Below are 17,263 nucleotides of genomic sequence, written 5' to 3' on the forward strand. Positions count from 1 at the left end.
CAATTTAAACATTCGTAATGCGGTATTACCAGTACTCTATTGGCTTACATGATTTCTAACACTAACTCTCCCTACCTACACCTAACACTAACCCCCACTTCCCCCACACATATGCCTAACATTAGTTCCCCCACCTATGCCTAACATTAAAGTGTACTGAGCAGCATCTTACTGCTCTTTTAAAAAGGAACCTCCCCATAAGGGTGGTTTGCAATAGTGTGTGCTGCTGGGAGTGCACCTTTACTTACCTTCAGGATAACACATACATTATGCAATGCAAATCCAGCCTTAGACTACTTTTGCAGTGGGGCATTGCGGTGCAGGATTCTGGACGCATTGTGACGCGGAACGTCACTATGCAATTTCACCTCTATGTGACGTTTACAGCACATGCTGTTACTGCAAAACAGGCAGGTTAACCGTTACAGTGACCCATACTTTTCATTGACTGTATCCTTCACTGCAAGCAGTGCAACAAGTGTGTAATGTGTAGCGCAGACTTTTCCATTCTGTTGCGTTTCCGCTATTACAGGGAATGCAACACCCACTGTGAACCTAAATGTAAATGCATTTTCTGCTCTGCAACAAAACGCATGTGATTCTAATAAGTGTGCTCCCTGCCTTTAAGCCACGCAAGCAGAGGATTTCACAAAGCCCTGTGCAGACAGTGTAACACAGATTTGCCTTTCACTTAAGCTCTCACCAGGGGCGTTTCTAGGTTCCTGGGAGATCCCGGGCACCCCTGGGCACCAAGCAATTTGCTGGGGGCTTCACTGGGGTGAGGACATTTTTGGGCGTTTTGCTGAGCTGGGAGCTTTGCTTTGCTGGGGGCTTTGCTAGGCTGAGGGGTTTGCTTTGCTGGGGACTGTACTTTGCTGGGATGGGGCCTCAGGGCTTTGCTTTGCTAGTCTGGGGGCTTTGCTTTGCTGGGGGCTTTGCTAGGCTGGGCTGGGGGCTTTGCTTTGCTTGTCTGGGTCCAGGGGCTTTTCTTTGCTTGGACCTTGCTGGGTTGGGGTTTGGGGTCTTTGCTTCAGAATAGGTAGCTAGGTATAGATGCCTTCAGGATGGGTAGCTAGGTATAGATGCCTTCAGTATAGATAGCTAGGTATAAGGGTCTTCAGTATACGTCGGTAGTATAGGGGCCTTCAGTATAGGTAGGTAGGCATAGGGGCCTTCAGTATAGGTAGGTAGGCATAGGGGCCTTCAGTATAGGTAGGTAGGTATAGGGGCCTTATGTTTAGGTACCTAGGTATAGGGGCCTTCAGTATAGGTAGGTAGGTTTAGGGGCCTTTAGTATAGGTAGCTAGGTATAGGGGTCTTCAGTATAGGTAGGTAGGTATGGGGTCTTCAGTATAGGTAGGTAGGTAGGTATGGGGCCTTCAGTATAGGTAAGTAGGTATAGGGACCTTCAGTATAGGTAGATTGGTATGGGGTCCTCAGTATAGGTAGGTAGGGGCCGTCAGTATAGGTAGATAGGTATGGGGTCCTCAGTATAGGTAGGTATGGAGCCTTCAGTATAGGTAGGTAGGTATGGGGCCTTCAGTATAGGTAGGTAGGTATAGGTGCCTTCAGTATAGGTAGATGCATCCTCAGTGTAGGTAGGTATGTATTGAGCTTTTCTTTGCTGGGGGCTTTGCTTCAGCATAGGTAGCTAGGTATAGATGCCTTCAGGATGGCTAGCTAGCTTCAGTATAGGTCGGTAGGTATAGGGGCCATTAGTTCATGATAGGTAGCTAGGTATAGGTAGGTTCATTATAGGTAGTAGGTATAGGAGCCTTCAGTATAGGTAGGTAGGTATAGGGGCCTTCAGCATAGGAAGGTATAGAAGCCTTCAGTATAGGTAGGTAGGTATGGGGCCTTCAGTATAGGTAGGTAGGTATGGGGTCCTCAGTATAGGTAGGTAGGTATAGGGGCCTTCAGTATAGGTAGGTAGATAGGGGTCTTCAGTATAGGTAGGTAGGTATAGGGGCCTTATGCATATGTAGCTAGGTATAGGGGCCTTCAGTATCGGTAGGTAGGCATAGGGGCCTTTAGTATAGGTAGCTAGGCATAGGAGTCTTTAGTATAGGTAGGTAGGTATGGGGTCCTCAGTATAGGTAGGTAGGTAGGTATGGGGCCTTCAGTATAGGTAGGTAGGTATGGGGTCCTCAGTATAGGTAGGTAGGTATGGGGCCTTCAGTATAGGTAGGTAGGTAGGTATGGGGTCCTCAGTATAGGTAGGTAGGTAGGTATAGGGGCCTTCAGTATAGGTAGATGGGTATGGGGTCCTCAGTATAGGTAGGTAGGTATGGGGCCTTCAGTATAGATAGGTAGGTATGGGGTCCTCAGTATAGGTAGGTAGGTATGGGGCCTTCAGTATAGGTAAGTGGGTATGGGGTTCTCAGTATAGGTAGGTAAGTATGGGGCCTTCAGTATAGGTAGATGGGTATGGGTCCTCAATGTAGGTAGGTATGGGGTCCTCAGTATAGGTAGGTAGGTAGGTAGGTAGGTATATGGCCTTCAGTATAGGTAGGTAGGAGGTGCCCCTCCTTCCCTCCCTCCTCTGCTCGTCTACCCCTCCACATTTACAAGCAGCGGCTTACCTATGCCTCGATTCCAGTGTGGAGCCTGGAGCGCACAACCGCAGACCTCTCTCTCCCTCCTGGCTGTTTCCCCAATACTCGGTTCCTGCTAATGACAATCAGCGTCATTAGCAGAAGCCAGTCACTAGGAGAACAGTGAGGAGTGAGAGAGAGGTCTTTGGCTCCACGCTGGAATCGAGGCATAGGTAAGCCGGTGTTGTACATGTGCAGGGGGAAAAGCGGAAGACTGGGTAAGGGGGAGGGAGGGAGTGAAAGGCAGGCGGAGTGGCTGAGGTCTGAGGAGGCAAGAAATGTGCGAGCCTGAGAGAGGGGCTCACGGGGCACTCGGCCATAATTGATCCAGGGCACCATGGCAACAGGTTCGGGGGCGGTGCCCCGGATCAAAACCCTAGCGACGCCGATGGCTCTCACCCTCTCTGCCGTTTGCTTAGTGTTCTGTATTGAAACAGCCTGGCCACCTAAACAAACTATCCAATAATTATACAAGGCATGTGTCTCCTGAGAGCTGAGTAGGGAGTCTAGGAACAGTCAACAACTTTTTCAACCTATGTTTAAAGGTGCGTACACACATTTGGTGGATGCTATCCGTTGGGGATTGGGAACCGATCCCCTTGGGTGACATCGCTGGGCCATGCTGCACAGATGCCACTCAGCTGTATAGCTGACAACGTACTGTGGTGCTATGCAGGGGGGCGAAGGTACGACATAGTGGTGCGTGACGTCGGGGTAGCAGCCTGAATAATAAAGTTGGCTGTCGCTGGAGATGTGTTGATCTGCTGGACGGATTGCTTGCACTTTACAATACAATAATACAATACAATAACATTTGTAAAGCGCTTTTCTCCCATAGGACTCAAAGCGCATAGTTGTGTCTCAGATTATTACAGGGTTGCAGGCTGGGTTGTGTTACAGAGGAGATAGTCAGACTGAAGAGGTAGGTTTTCAGTTTAGACTTAAGTGCTTCCAGGGATGGCGCTGTCCTGATTGGGTGTGGAAGGGAGTTCCAAAGTGTAGGGGCAGTATGACAAAAGGCGCTGTCTCCAAAGGTTTTGAGGTGGACTCTAGTTCATGATAGGTAGCTAGGTATAGGTAGGTTCATTATAGGTAGTAGGTATAGGAGCCTTCAGTATAGGTAGGTAGGTATAGGGGCCTTCAGTATAGGTAGGTAGGTATAGGGGCCTTCAGCATAGGAAGGTATAGAAGCCTTCAGTATAGGTAGGTAGATATTGGGGCCTTCAGTATCGGTAGGCATAGAGGCCTTCAGTATAGGTAGGTAGGTATAGGGGCCTTCAGTATAGGTAGATGGGTATGGGGTCCACAGTATAGGTAGGTAGGTATGGGGCCTTCAGTATAGGTAGGTAGGTATGGGGCCCTCAGTATAATAATAATAATTGCAGTATTTGTATAGCGCCTTTCTCCTGTCTGACTCAAAGCGCTTGCGAGGCTGCCACTAGAGCGCACTCAGTAGGCAGTTGCAGTGTTAGGGAGACTTGCCCAAGAAACTCCTTACTGAAATAGGTGCTGGCTTACTGAACAGGCAGAGCTGAGATTTGAACCCAGGTCTCCTGTGTCAGAGGCAGAGCCCTTAACCATTACACTTTCCAGCCACTGCTGGATAGTATAGGTAGGTAGGTAGGTATGGGGCCTTCAGCATAGGTAGGTAGGTATGGGGTCCTCAGTATAGGTAGGTAGGTATGGGGTCCTCAGTATAGGTAGGTAGGTATGGGGCCTTCAGTATAGGTAGGTAGGTATGGGGTCCTCAGTATAGGTAGGTAGGTATAGGGGCCTTATGTAAATGTAGCTAGGTATAGGGGCCTTCAGTATCGGTAGGTAGGCATAGGGGCCTTTAGTATAGGTAGCTAGTCATAGGGGTCTTTAGTATAGGTAGGTAGGTATGGGGTCCTCAGTATAGGTAGGTAGGTAGGTATGGGGCCTTCAGTATAGGTAGGTAGGTATGGAGTCCTCAGTATAGGTAGGTAGGTATGGGGCCTTCAGTATAGGTAGGTAGGTATGGGGTCCTCAGTATAGGTAGGTAGGTATAGGGGCCTTCAGTATAGGTAGATGGGTATGGGGTCCTCAGTATAGGTAGGTAGGTATGGGGCCTTCAGTATAGGTAGGTAGGTATGGGGTCCTCAGTATAGGTAGGTAGGTATGGGGCATTCAGTATAGATAGGTAGGTATGGGGTCCTCAGTATAGGTAGGTAGGTATGGGGCCTTCAGTATAGGTAGGTGGGTATGGGGTCCTCAGTATAGGTAGGTAAGTATAGGGGCCTTCAGTATAGGTAGATGGGTATGGGTCCTCAGTGTAGGTAGGTATGGGGTCCTCAGTATAGGTAGGTAGGTATAGGGCCTTCAGTATAGGTAGGTAGGTAGGAGGTGCCCCTCCTTCCCTCCCTCCTCTGCTCGTCTACCCCTGCACATTTACAAGCAGCGGCTTACCTATGCCTCGATTCCAGTGTGGAGCCTGGAGCGCACAACAGCAGACCTCTCTCTCCCTCCTGGCTGTTTCCCCAATACTCGGTTCCTGCTAATGACAATCAGCGTCATTACCAGAAGCCAGTCACTAGGGGAACAGTGAGGAGTGAGAGAGAGGTCTTCGGCTCCACGCTGGAATCGAGGCATAGGTAAGCCGGTGTTGTACATGTGCAGGGGGAAAAGCGGAAGACTGGGTAAGGGGGAGGGAGGGAGTGAAAGGCAGGCGGAGTGGCTGAGGTCTGAGGAGGCAAGAAATGTGCGAGCCTGAGAGAGGGGCTCACGGGGCACTCGGCCATAATTGATCCAGGGCACCATGGCAACAGGTTCGGGGGCGGTGCCCCGGATCAAAACCCTAGCGACGCCGATGGCTCTCACCCTCTCTGCCGTTTGCTTAGTGTTCTGTATTGAAACAGCCTGGCCACCTAAACAAACTATCCAATAATTATACAAGGCATGTGTCTCCTGAGAGCTGAGTAGGGAGTCTAGGAACAGTCAACAACTTTTTCAACCTATGTTTAAAGGTGCGTACACACATTTGGTGGATGCTATCCGTTGGGGATTGGGAACCGATCCCCTTGGGTGACATCGCTGGGCCATGCTGCACAGATGCCACTCAGCTGTATAGCTGACAACGTACTGTGGTGCTATGCAGGGGGGGCGAAGGTGCAACAGAGCGGTGCGTGACGTCGGGGTAGCAGCCTGAACAATAAAGTTGGCTGTCGCTGGAGATGTGTTGATCTGCTGGACGGATTGCTTGCACTTTACAATACAATAATACAATACAATAACATTTGTAAAGCGCTTTTCTCCCATAGGACTCAAAGCGCATAGTTGTGTCTCAGATTAATACAGGGTTGCAGGCTGGGTTGTGTTACAGAGGAGATAGTCAGATGTTTATGAATGCCAGACTGAAGAGGTAGGTTTTCAGTTTAGACTTAAATGCTTCCAGGGATGGAGCTGTCCTGATTGGGTGTGGCAGGGAGTTCCAAAGTGTAGGGGCAGCATGACAAAAGGCTCTGTCTCCAAAGGTTTTGAGGTGGACTCTGGGGGTGACCAAGGTGTTACGTCTTTTGATCTAAGATTGTGGGGGGTGTGATGCAGTTGCAACAAGTCCTTCAGGTATCCAGGGCCCAGATTGTGCAAGAATTGTGCATGTCAGTAAGCCAATCTTAAACAGAATTCTCCATTTTATCGGTAGCCAGTGGAGTGAGCACAGGGTTGGTGTTATGTGGCAATGGCGCGGTTGGCTCGTTAACATCCTTGCGGCAGCATTCTGTACTAATTGCAGGCGGCGTAAGTCTTTCTTATGCAGGCCTGTGTAGAGGACGTTGCAGTAGTCTAAACTTGATGTGACGAAGGCATGAACTAGGGTTGGAAGATCCTCTGAAGGAATTAGGTGTTTAATCCTTGCAATATTCCTTAGATGAAAGAAGGAATGTTTCACAACAGCTAAGATTTGATTCCTGAAGCTTAATTTCCCATCAATCAGTACTCCCAGGCTGCGAACACAGTCTGAGTTGTTTAGGTCTGAGCTCCTTATCCTTAGCGGTGTTGGTTGAGACTGGGGCTGCTTTGCTGTTGAGCCCTGGCCCTCGATAACAAGAACCTCAGTTTTGTCAGCATTAAGTTTTAGCCAATTATTATTTATCCACTCCTGAAGCTCAGCTAAGAATGCGTTTATTTGTGGAGTAGGGTCTGTGACGCCAGGTTTGAATGACAAATAAAGCTGGGTGTCATCAGCATAGCAATGATATGTCAGGCCATGTTTTTGTATGATTTCTCCAAGTGGCAGCATGTATATGGTGAAAAGTAAAGGGGATAATATTGCGCCCTGAGGTACACCGTATTTTAGTGGTACAGGGTTGGAGAGGAAGGGCCCTAAGGCTACCCTTTGTGTTCTGCCAGCCAGGAAGGAGTTGAACCACCGGAGAACAATGCCATCTATGCCACAGTACTCTTGTAGCCTGTTGAGCAAGATTTCATGATCGACTGTGTCAAAAGCCGCTGAGAGGTCGAGCAAAATCAGGATGGAACATTGACCCTTGTCTCTTGCAATGAGCAGATCATTGCAAATCTGGGTGAGGGCTGTTTCACAGCTGTGATATTTCCTGAAGCCAGATTGAAGAGGGTCAAGGATGTTGTTTCTGGAGAGCCTGGCTTTGCTGGTCGGGATCTGGTGCCTTTGTACACACACCTGAATATCAGCTGAGGCTGTTATTGGCCACCTCAGCAGACTTTAATCAACCCAAATGTACAACTGACACCACGACATGACCGACACCACGACAAACCATTTACACGACTTGTATTTTCCGTGCACCAACCAACTGAATGACCAGCTCATTTAGATACTTTGCACACAAGCAAAACGATGAACTGCGCAACATGAACATGTGGCTATCTGCATGATATCAGCCCAACAGTTGTGCGAGTTGATCCTTTGGATGGATCGGGCAAACTGCCTGTTATCAGTCACTCATCTAGCCATTTGCCACGCACCTGATTATCGTCCAACAGACCAAAATCGGATAACAATCAGGCGGTTTGGTTAAGCATGTGAACTGGCCTTTATACATTATCTGGCTGTGCACATTCAGTCATTAGATGGTGAGAGAGCAGATTTTTTTCTGTGGACCCTGCAGGCAGCCTCTGCTCTGCATTATCCTGTATACATTTTCCAGCTTGCCACCCTCTTATTGCAGCCACTCTGGAGCATTTGATTCACTCGGATTCATGCAAGAACCAGCCCAGAGTTCTACTTTTTGTCACTTTTTCAAACCATTTGACAAACAAGGAAAACCTATTCTCAATTATCGACCTATGGCAAAAAATTACTCTAGAAAATATATGCAGCAAAACATAATTATTTTAGTCAGAGGTGAGCAAATGCATGTTGGTACTATCTGTCAGAAGTAAGGTCCCTTTCTGAGCATAATCTTTACTCTGTAATGTAGCATTCTCTGGAGGGGATCAGGCCCCCACAGGGTACAATATAAGAGGGGTGAAACACTGACACATTGCGTCACCTCCTCTCGCTTAACAGCAGAATTTGCTCATTGATGTAGGGAGGGGGGCATGACTTATCTTTACTGCTCCCTTCCTCCATCTCCATGGGCCCCCCTCCTCCTGTTGCAGAACACTGCTTGGTGTGGCTAGGCTTGGGTGATATATAGTCTCACCTGCTGCTGATGTCCTCTCCATCCATCCTCATCAGTTTAAGCCGGCTGCACACCACTTCCTGTTTTCCTGCATGTTTAACGGGACGTGCAGAGAACAGCTGTGTGGAACTGACGAGGATGGATAGAGAGGACATCGGCAGCAGGTGAGATATAAAATCTCAGTGGGTGCTACCCTTGGTGTACAAACATCCATCCAGCCATCCTATGGATTCCCATATAAATACATGCGGATCCAGCGGAGCAGAGAAGTTGCAGTGGCCGGCCTCCCTGCAGTGATCCCCCCTCCTTCCCTCCCCCTCCATGCAGTGATTCCCCCCCTCCTCCCCTACCCACGGCGATCCCCCCCACCCCTGAGATCCTTGACTCTGTGCAGCATGTGAGTATTACGCACCGCGCCTCTCTCCAGTGCCAATCGCACCATCTCCTCTGCCGTACAGCTCCAGTCTGCTGTCCACAGGAGCTGTACGCGGCAGAGGAGATGGTGCAATCGATGCTGGAGAGAGGCACGGTAATACTCGCATGTTGCACAGTGCCGGGGATCTCTGGGGGAGGGCACCTATTCCATGACACCTATACCTGGCTAACCTATACTGCAGCAACTATACCTGGCTTACCTATACTAGGGCACCTATACATGGCTAACCTATATTGGGAAGACTATACCTGGCTAACCTATACTAGGGCACCTATACTTGGTTAACCTATACTGGGGCAGCTATACCTGGCTAACCTATACTGGGGCAACTATACCTGGCTACTTATAGTGGGGAACCTATACCTGTCTGACCTTTTCTGGGGCAACTAAAGCTGGCTAACCTATGCTGGGGCAACTATAGCTGGCTAACCTATACTGGGGCAACTATAGCTGGCTAACCTATGCTGGTGCAACTATAGCTGGCTAACCTATACTGGGGCAACTATAGCTGGCTAACCTATACTGGGGCAACTATAGCTGGCTAACCTATACTGGGGCAACTATAGCTGGCTAACCGATGCTGGGGCAACTATAGCTGGCTAACCGATGCTGGGGCAACTATAGCTGGCTAACCTATGCTGGGGCAACTATAGCTGGCTAACCTATGCTGGGGCAACTATAGCTGGCTAACCTATGCTGGGGCAACTATAGCTGGCTAACCTATGCTGGGGCAACTATAGCTGGCTAACCTATGCTGGGGCAACTATAGCTGGCTAACCTATGCTGGGGCAACTATAGCTGGCTAACCTACGCTGGGGTAACTATAGCTGGCTAACCTACGCTGGGGCAACTATAGCTGGCTAACCTACGCTGGGACAACTATAGCTGGCTAACCTACACTGGGGCACCTATAGATGGCTAACCTATACTTGGGCACCTTTAGCTGGCTAACCTGTACTGGGGACTCCTATACCTGGCTACCTATACTGGGGGGCTAAATACTGCATTGCAACATTCTCAAGCCCACAGATGGGGGGTTGGAGTGTGCAATTTTTACACCCTTGCCTCAGGAGTAATTTAGCCTTGAAACTGCCCTGCTTGGAAGCTTAGCTTCCATTGCTCACTCTGGCTCACGCACCAGTGTTGCCAACTCATCCCTTTAATTACTGACACATATGAATTATAGAGGTTTCGTGGCTAGGTAGATGCAGGTAAGGCACTGACTATGTGTAAGTAGCCCCAGAACCTGTATAACTTAGATGTGTCAGTAATTAAAGGGATGAGTTGGCAACACTGTCACACACACCGGGGAGAAATGGGGGGGGGGGGGGGGGGGTGTTGGGGGTTGGTTTTAGTTGGCTTATACTCACCATTGACATGCTGATCCCTTGTCATGTAAAGAAATATAAATCTAATTAAAGTGCTCATTATCACATACAGAAAGTTGGGGGACTGAGGTTTTTATTTTTAATTTACTTAGGATGAATCGCTGCATAATTCCATCACATTCAAATAGATGTCTGACCACTTTACACAGACAGCTGCATGTGTATGGTAAGCCCATGCCTGGCACTGAACAAAACGCAGTGCAGGTGCCCACAGATAGTGTATGTGTTTTATATTGGAGCCCTCGTAAAAGATTAAAAGAAACTAAGGCTGCCGAATGAAGTAACTAAACACATTAGTGCACTTCCACTTGACATTGCATTGTGTTGTCCTGATTTCCTCCCTCCCCACCTCCTGTTTACCACTCTCAGGCCTGCTCACTGCTCCTTCCCAAAGCCATAAAAACATTATTGAGGAAATTAAGGTGCGAGTCAGATTCATTCCAACTTTACAGATACCTCCTAACAAGAACTATTAGGCTTGAATTAAAAGTCATCAGTTTCTGAGATTTCCATAAATGTACCAGTTGTGTCCAGTGAATTGATAAATTAGCTAACTACATTAAGACTAAAAAACACATTTGTACCCAAAGACCTGACCATGTTGCAATTGAATGGTTAATCGCACAGGCATACACCTCCTCTGCCAGACTGAAAAATGCATGCCCTGCATCCAAGACAAGTGCTAACATTTGTTATGTGTTTAGGGATGCGCAGCCCTCCCCCCCCCACCTTTCCTTAACTTTGTAACTATGTAACTGTCAGGTTAGCTGCTCCCAGCCCCTCCTCCTGAGTTTCCTGTTTGCATGATAAGTAGTAGCAGATTTGCACATGATTTGCATCTGAATTGAATGCGAAGTGTGCAGAGAGTCTATATAGGTGCTGCACACTGAGCTGGTGGTCATTTCAGATGCAGCCTTAGTGGTATGCGCTGGCGTTCTCCTCGCTGTTCTACCAAAATTGGTACTTACCTGGGGCTTTCTGCAACCCACCGTAGGTCGGGAGGTCCCCCGGCGTGGTCCTGGCTCCTCTCCCGGTCCCTCCGCCGCACACCGCACCGCCAACACCCAGGCTGGGTGTCAGGCTCCCACTTCCTGAACTGGGACGTGCACCACAGCACCCAGAATGGCACCCCAGCATCCAGTATGGTATCACAACACCCACCATGCCCCATAGAGACTCCATAACCATGCCTGTTTTTAGGGCCGTGCGGCCCGTGCGGGAGCCCTGGGCACTGTTGTGAGGGAGGCGCTGTAAAGGAGGGGGGAACCGGAGCCGTGGAGAGGGCAGCCCGACCTCTCCCTCCCTCTCCCCGGGCCGCCCTCCGTGCTCCCCCCTCAGATGCAGAGTAATTACGCAGCAGGAAGCTCTGTACATAACTACTCACCTTCCTGCGTTCCACTCGCAGCTGATCTCCTCTCTGCATACATGCTGATACACACGCTGCTTTCTGTTTAGCCGGGAAGCAGCGTGTGTATCAGCGTCTATGACGAGAGGAGATCAGCGGCGAGTGAAACGCAGGGAGGTGAGTAGTTATGTACAGAGCTTCCTGCTGCGTAATTACTCTGCATCTGAGGGGGGGTGGACCTACCTAACCTATACTGGGGGAAGCTGCCTATCTAACCTATACTGGGGGGCACCTACCTAATCTAACCTATACTGGGGGGCACCCACCTAATCTAACCTATACTGGGGGCACATACCTATCTAACCTATACTGGGGGACACCTACCTAATCTAACCTATACTGGGGGACACCTACCTAATCTAACCTATACTGGGGGGCACCTACCTAATCTAACCTATACTGGGGGGCACCTACCTATCTAACCTATAGTGGGGGGCAACTACCTATCTAACCTATAGTGGGGGGCACCTACCTATCTAACCTATACTGGGGGGCACCTACCTAATCTAACCTATACTGGGGGGCACCCACCTAATCTAACCTATACTTGGGCACATACCTATCTAACCTATACTGGGGGGCAGCTACCTATCTAACCTATACTGGGGGACACCTACCTAATCTAACCTATACTGGGGGACACCTACCTAATCTAACCTATACTGGGGGGCACCTACCTAATCTAACCTATACTGGGGGGCACCTACCTATCAAACCTATACTGGGGGGCAGCTACCTATCTAACCTATAGTGGGGGACAGCTACCTATCTAACCTATAGTGGGGGGCACCTAACTATCTAACCTATAATGGGGGGCAGCTACCTAACCTAACCTATACTGGGGGGCACCTACCTAATCTAACCTATACTGGGGGGCAGCTACCTATCTAGCCTATACTGGGGGGGGGGGCAGCTACCTATCTACCCTATACTGGGGGGCAGCTACCTATCTAACCTAAACTGGGGGGCACTTACCTATCTAACCTATACTGGAGGGCAGCAAACCTAATCTAACCTATACTGGGGGGCACCTACCTAATCTAACCTATACTGGGGGGCAGCTACCTATCTAACCTATACTGGGGAGCAGCTACCTATCTAACCTATACTGGGGGAACCTACCTAATCTAACCTATACTGGGGGGCACCTACCTAATCTAACCTATACTGGGGGGCACCCACCTAATCTAACCTATACTGGGGGGCACCTACCTAATCTAACCTATACTGGGGGCACCTACCTATCTAACCTATACTGTAGGGCACCTACCTATCAAACCTATACTGGGGGCACCTAACTAGCTAGATAGCCTGTACAGGTGGCAACTATACTGGCTACCTATATTTCAGGCACCTACCTAACTATCCTATACTGGGGGCATCTACCTATCTAACCTATGCTGGGGGCAACTATTCTGGCTACCTATATTAGAGGCACCCACCTAGCTAACCTGTAGTGGGGCACCTACCTATCTAACGTATACCAGGGGCGCCTGCCTATCTAACCTATACTGGGGGCAACTACACTGGCTACCTATACTGGAGGCACCTACCTGGCTAACCTATACCGGGGGCAACTATACTGGCTCACCTATGCCTGGCTATCTATACTGGGGGCCTATAGCTGGCTACCTATACTGGATTACCTATTCTTGGCTACCTATACTGGGGGGGCCTATACTGAGTGCAACTAGACCTGGCTAACCTATACTGCGAACGCCCATACCTTGCTCCGGGGGGGGGGGGGCGCAATTTTTACACCCTCGCCCTGGATGCATTTTAGCCTAGAAACTGCACTGTAAATAGCACCCACCTAGCATGGCACCACAGCACCCAACATGCCTGATAGAAGCACCACAGTACCCAGCATGGCATCACGGTACCCAATACAACACAACAGGCAGAATGCCCTCCATTGATGCACCAAAGCTCCCAGAATATCACCATAGAGGCACCACAGCTCCCAGCATACCCCACAGAGCTGCAGAGCCTCTATGCAGGGAGCTGTGGTTCTTCTATGGGGGCATGCTGGGAGTTGTGGTGCCTTAATGTGAGGCCCATGGGGCCGGGCCATGGTAGGGAGTCCACTAGAAGGTCAGGGAATGCTATTGGGGGACTGCCAGACAACCTGGCAGCAGGCCAGCCTGCCCAGCAGAAAGCCAGACCACCCAGCACAGAAGCCAGGTAACTTTGCCTAGTAATGTAAGTGACACTGCCTATTTATGTGATATGCTGCATTTTTTTTTTATATTAATGGAGAGGGAAGGCTTAGACTTCTGTTACGTTCTTGTAAATTTTGTTCCACCCATGGCCACACTCAGGGCCGGTTTAAGCAACAATGGGGCCCCAGGGCAAAATAAACCTGGGGGCCCCCCCAACATATACCCCGGAACAAAAATCGGCATTAAGAGACCTTTTTTGCAGCTGGTATAGTCAGGGTGTGAAGCCCCAATCGGTCGGAGCTCCACATTCTGGCTATTCCAGCCTGCATGGGGGACAAGGGGTTAAAAAGTTTCAGGAGGGGGGACCCCACAATTTTTTTTTAAATTCCCACACTCTAAACATAAAAAAAAAAAAAAAAAAAAAAAAAAATTGGGAAAATAGGAAAACATGCCAGGGATCTTCATACAGCCATATTGCGGCTGTATAGCGATCCCTGGCCAAAGCGCTGCGGCTGCGTATAGACCCCCTGGAAACCCCGTCAGGAAATTTATTGCGCTTTCGCTTGATGCATGTAAAATTACACTACCGTTAGGTTTGCTACTAAAAGTGACATTTACCGCATTTAAAAGTATACTTTTTTTCCTAGAAACTTTAAAATCGATTTTCTCAAAAACTATAAGGTCTTTTTGAAAAATTGTTTTTCCTCTTATTTCTAATGATCTCCTTAACATACCCTGCAAATTTAGGGTTTCTAGCATTTAAGGTGGATTTGCTATTAACCATTAAAGTCGGCAGGTTTTTAAATGTGTTTTTTTTTCCTTTGAAACTTTAAAATCGATTTTCTCAAAAACTATAAGGCCGATTTTGAATTTTTTTTTTCCTCTTGTAGCCACTGGGGGCCCCTACAAGCTCTGGGGCAGCTGCCTCCTTTGCCTTAATGGTAGCGCCGGCCCTGGCCACACTCACATTCTGGTACATGGCCACACCCATTTTTGGCAGTAGTGCCCAAAAGTGCCACAGATCTCTTAGGATCCTAGCAATGCCCTTGATCATCGGAGCTGACATGGCTGATTTTTGTTTTATAGAAATGGAGGTCCTGCACCCTGAACAAATGATCAGCAAGTGCTTTACATCGGCAGCAGAGGAAGTCTCCTATCCATCCACTTTGCTGTCCCTTACTTGGTGGTCTGAGGCCGGCAGGAAGAAGTGTTCATTAGTCAGGTGACTGATGCTCTGTAGACGATGTTAAAGGGTTACTCCACTTGAGTACATAAATGTATACCATATATCATCTTTATTCAAGTAATGTTTCCAGTAACACTCCAGGACAGGTACACTTTGGGACTTGTCTCCTCCCAGGAACAGGAAACATCCAACAGCCCCTCATAAAATTTCAAACAAAACTAGAGGTCAGGCAGAAGCATATAAGGTAATGGGAAAGGATTCTCCTTCAAGACTTTGGCAGAACTGTCCTAGAGACAGTTAAGGTTGGTGATCATTTTCTTGATAATCATTTCAAAGTGTACCTGTCCTGGAAAAAAAAAACAGACGTTAGCTTACCTGGTAACAATATATATAAATATAATATAAAATAAATATAAATATTTTAGGTAACACTCCCTATATTATACAGTATATCCTGTTTATGTATTTAACTACATAACGACTGCGTCACGCCAATGGGCGTGACCACGGCGGCAGCCCCAGGACCGCCTAACGCCAATTGGCGTCAAGTCCTAGGGCCGGCTATTGCAGGAGATCACATGTAGGCTGCGGCGATCGCCGCTTGGAGACTGTTCGACGGCGAAACCACTGTCTAATTACCTCGTACAGTGCTGCAATCTAAGGCAGCGCTGTACTGGGGACAGCCGTGTGACACGGCTGTCCCCTCTGTTGCTGCGGAAGTGATTCGCTGTCATAGCCGATCACACTGATTGGCTGGCGGGGGGAGGGAGGGGGATTATAACATGAAAAAAAAATGGTAAAAAATATTAGCAAAATACAGAAATAAATATTTATAAAAACAAAACAAAACACCTGGGGGGCGATCAGACCCCACCAACAGAGAGCTCTGTTGGTGGGGAGAAAAGGAGTTATCACTTGTGTGCTGAGTTGCGCGGCCCTGCAGCTTGGTCTTAAAGCTGCAGTGGTCAATTTCTCAAAGAAAAGCCCTGGTCTTTACCCCCTAGTTTACCACTGCGGTCCTCAAGTGGTTAATATATGCATATGGATATACTGGCAGAATTGGTTTTATATGTTTTATGTGATTATTAACAAATTGATTTGGTTAGTTTTTACCTTGTTCCTGATAATTGCTATTATACTGCCTAACCTCTGGTTGTGTTTGATATTTTTACAGGGGCTGTTGGATGTTTCCTGTTCCTGGGAGGAGCCGAGTCTCAAAGCGTACCTGTCCTGCAGTATTACCTAAAATATTGTCACCAGGTAGCCATTGAATATTATCTGCCAACTTCAGTTTACAACTGCTAAAATATTTTTAGGGAACTTACTGGAAACTGTGAAACAGATAACAGCTTGGTGATAAAGATACCCAGAGTTCTCCTTTTTCTGTGTTTGTGCAGACCTCTGAACCAATGAGGCAATGTAAAATGTATTGCTCCCTTTGCACCACTACAGCGTGGCTGGTTTATAGCAATGACACATTCATTCCATAGAGTACAGGACTCCTCGCATCCGTAGAGGTTCTGCATGCATACACAGCATATAGAAGTAAGCACTTCCATCTGAGTAATGGCTCAGCTGTGAAAGGCATATTTCTTAGTGGTTCAGTGTAAAATACATGAGAGAAATCTAGGCAAGCATCTGAGCATTCACAGTTATGAGGACACCAATGGAGCACTATGGCACTGAGACAATAGATGGTCAAGTGAGACGCTAATAATTCTGAGTAGATGAAAGTTTTATGCAGATGTATGCAGCATTTCTACAAGAGGATGCAGGCCTGGATTTACCATATGGCACTGTAGGCACGTGCCCACAGACGCATGATGATGGAGGAGCGGCTCCCTCCTTCATTCCCTATTCAGAGTTCTGATCAGAGCGTTACCCGACTCTCAGCATTTTACTGACAAACTCACCTGTCAGTCAGTCAGGGGCACCTCTAGCTACCTAATACTGAGGTTCTTCTGGTACCTTATAAAAGGGCACCTGTAGCTACCTATGATGGTCATGGTAAGTAAGGGAGAAGTGACAGTTGGGCCGGCCAGCACACTTTCATTCGGTGGGGTTTGTAGGGAAGTCTAAGGTGCCAGGACATCAGTGCCTATAGGCTGCTGTGAGGTAAATCCGGGCCTGGGAGAATGTGATGTGACAATGTGACAAAAAGCATTGGTGCATTTTTGCTGTCCATTAATACACTGTAATGTATTAATGGACAGCATATCCCATGGTAACTACGGTTATGGTAACAAAGTAAAGTGGTTATAACTGCGCTCCACAATACCAGGTAAATGAGCCAAAAACTTGCATTCCCTTTAAATTAAAATCACATTCCCTTTAAATTGCTGCAACAGATTACAATCAATCCAATGTCATACATTTCCAGGAAAGGCAACAGTCTCTCAAGACATAAAGTCCACTTCCCAATAGGCAGATACATTCCCAAAGTTACTATAAAGTCACCCTAAAAGATAATG

General features: G+C 48.1%; 1 long non-coding RNA gene across 2 annotated transcripts in view; it reads left to right on the forward strand.

The window, feature by feature from the left end:
* The window catches only part of LOC137544525 (uncharacterized), a 159,317-nt gene extending 143,045 nt beyond the window's left edge, over positions 1 to 16,272 (forward strand). For both annotated transcript variants that reach the window (XR_011025897.1, XR_011025896.1), the window contains 2 exons: positions 14,693 to 14,828; positions 15,967 to 16,272. This is a non-coding gene — a long non-coding RNA (uncharacterized lncRNA). The remainder of the gene's footprint in view (positions 1 to 14,692; positions 14,829 to 15,966) is intronic.
* Positions 16,273 to 17,263: the final 991 nt, after the last annotated feature.

The sequence above is a fragment of the Hyperolius riggenbachi genome, chromosome 2 (genome assembly GCF_040937935.1).
Source record: "Hyperolius riggenbachi isolate aHypRig1 chromosome 2, aHypRig1.pri, whole genome shotgun sequence".
Classification (NCBI taxonomy): domain Eukaryota; kingdom Metazoa; phylum Chordata; class Amphibia; order Anura; family Hyperoliidae; genus Hyperolius; species Hyperolius riggenbachi.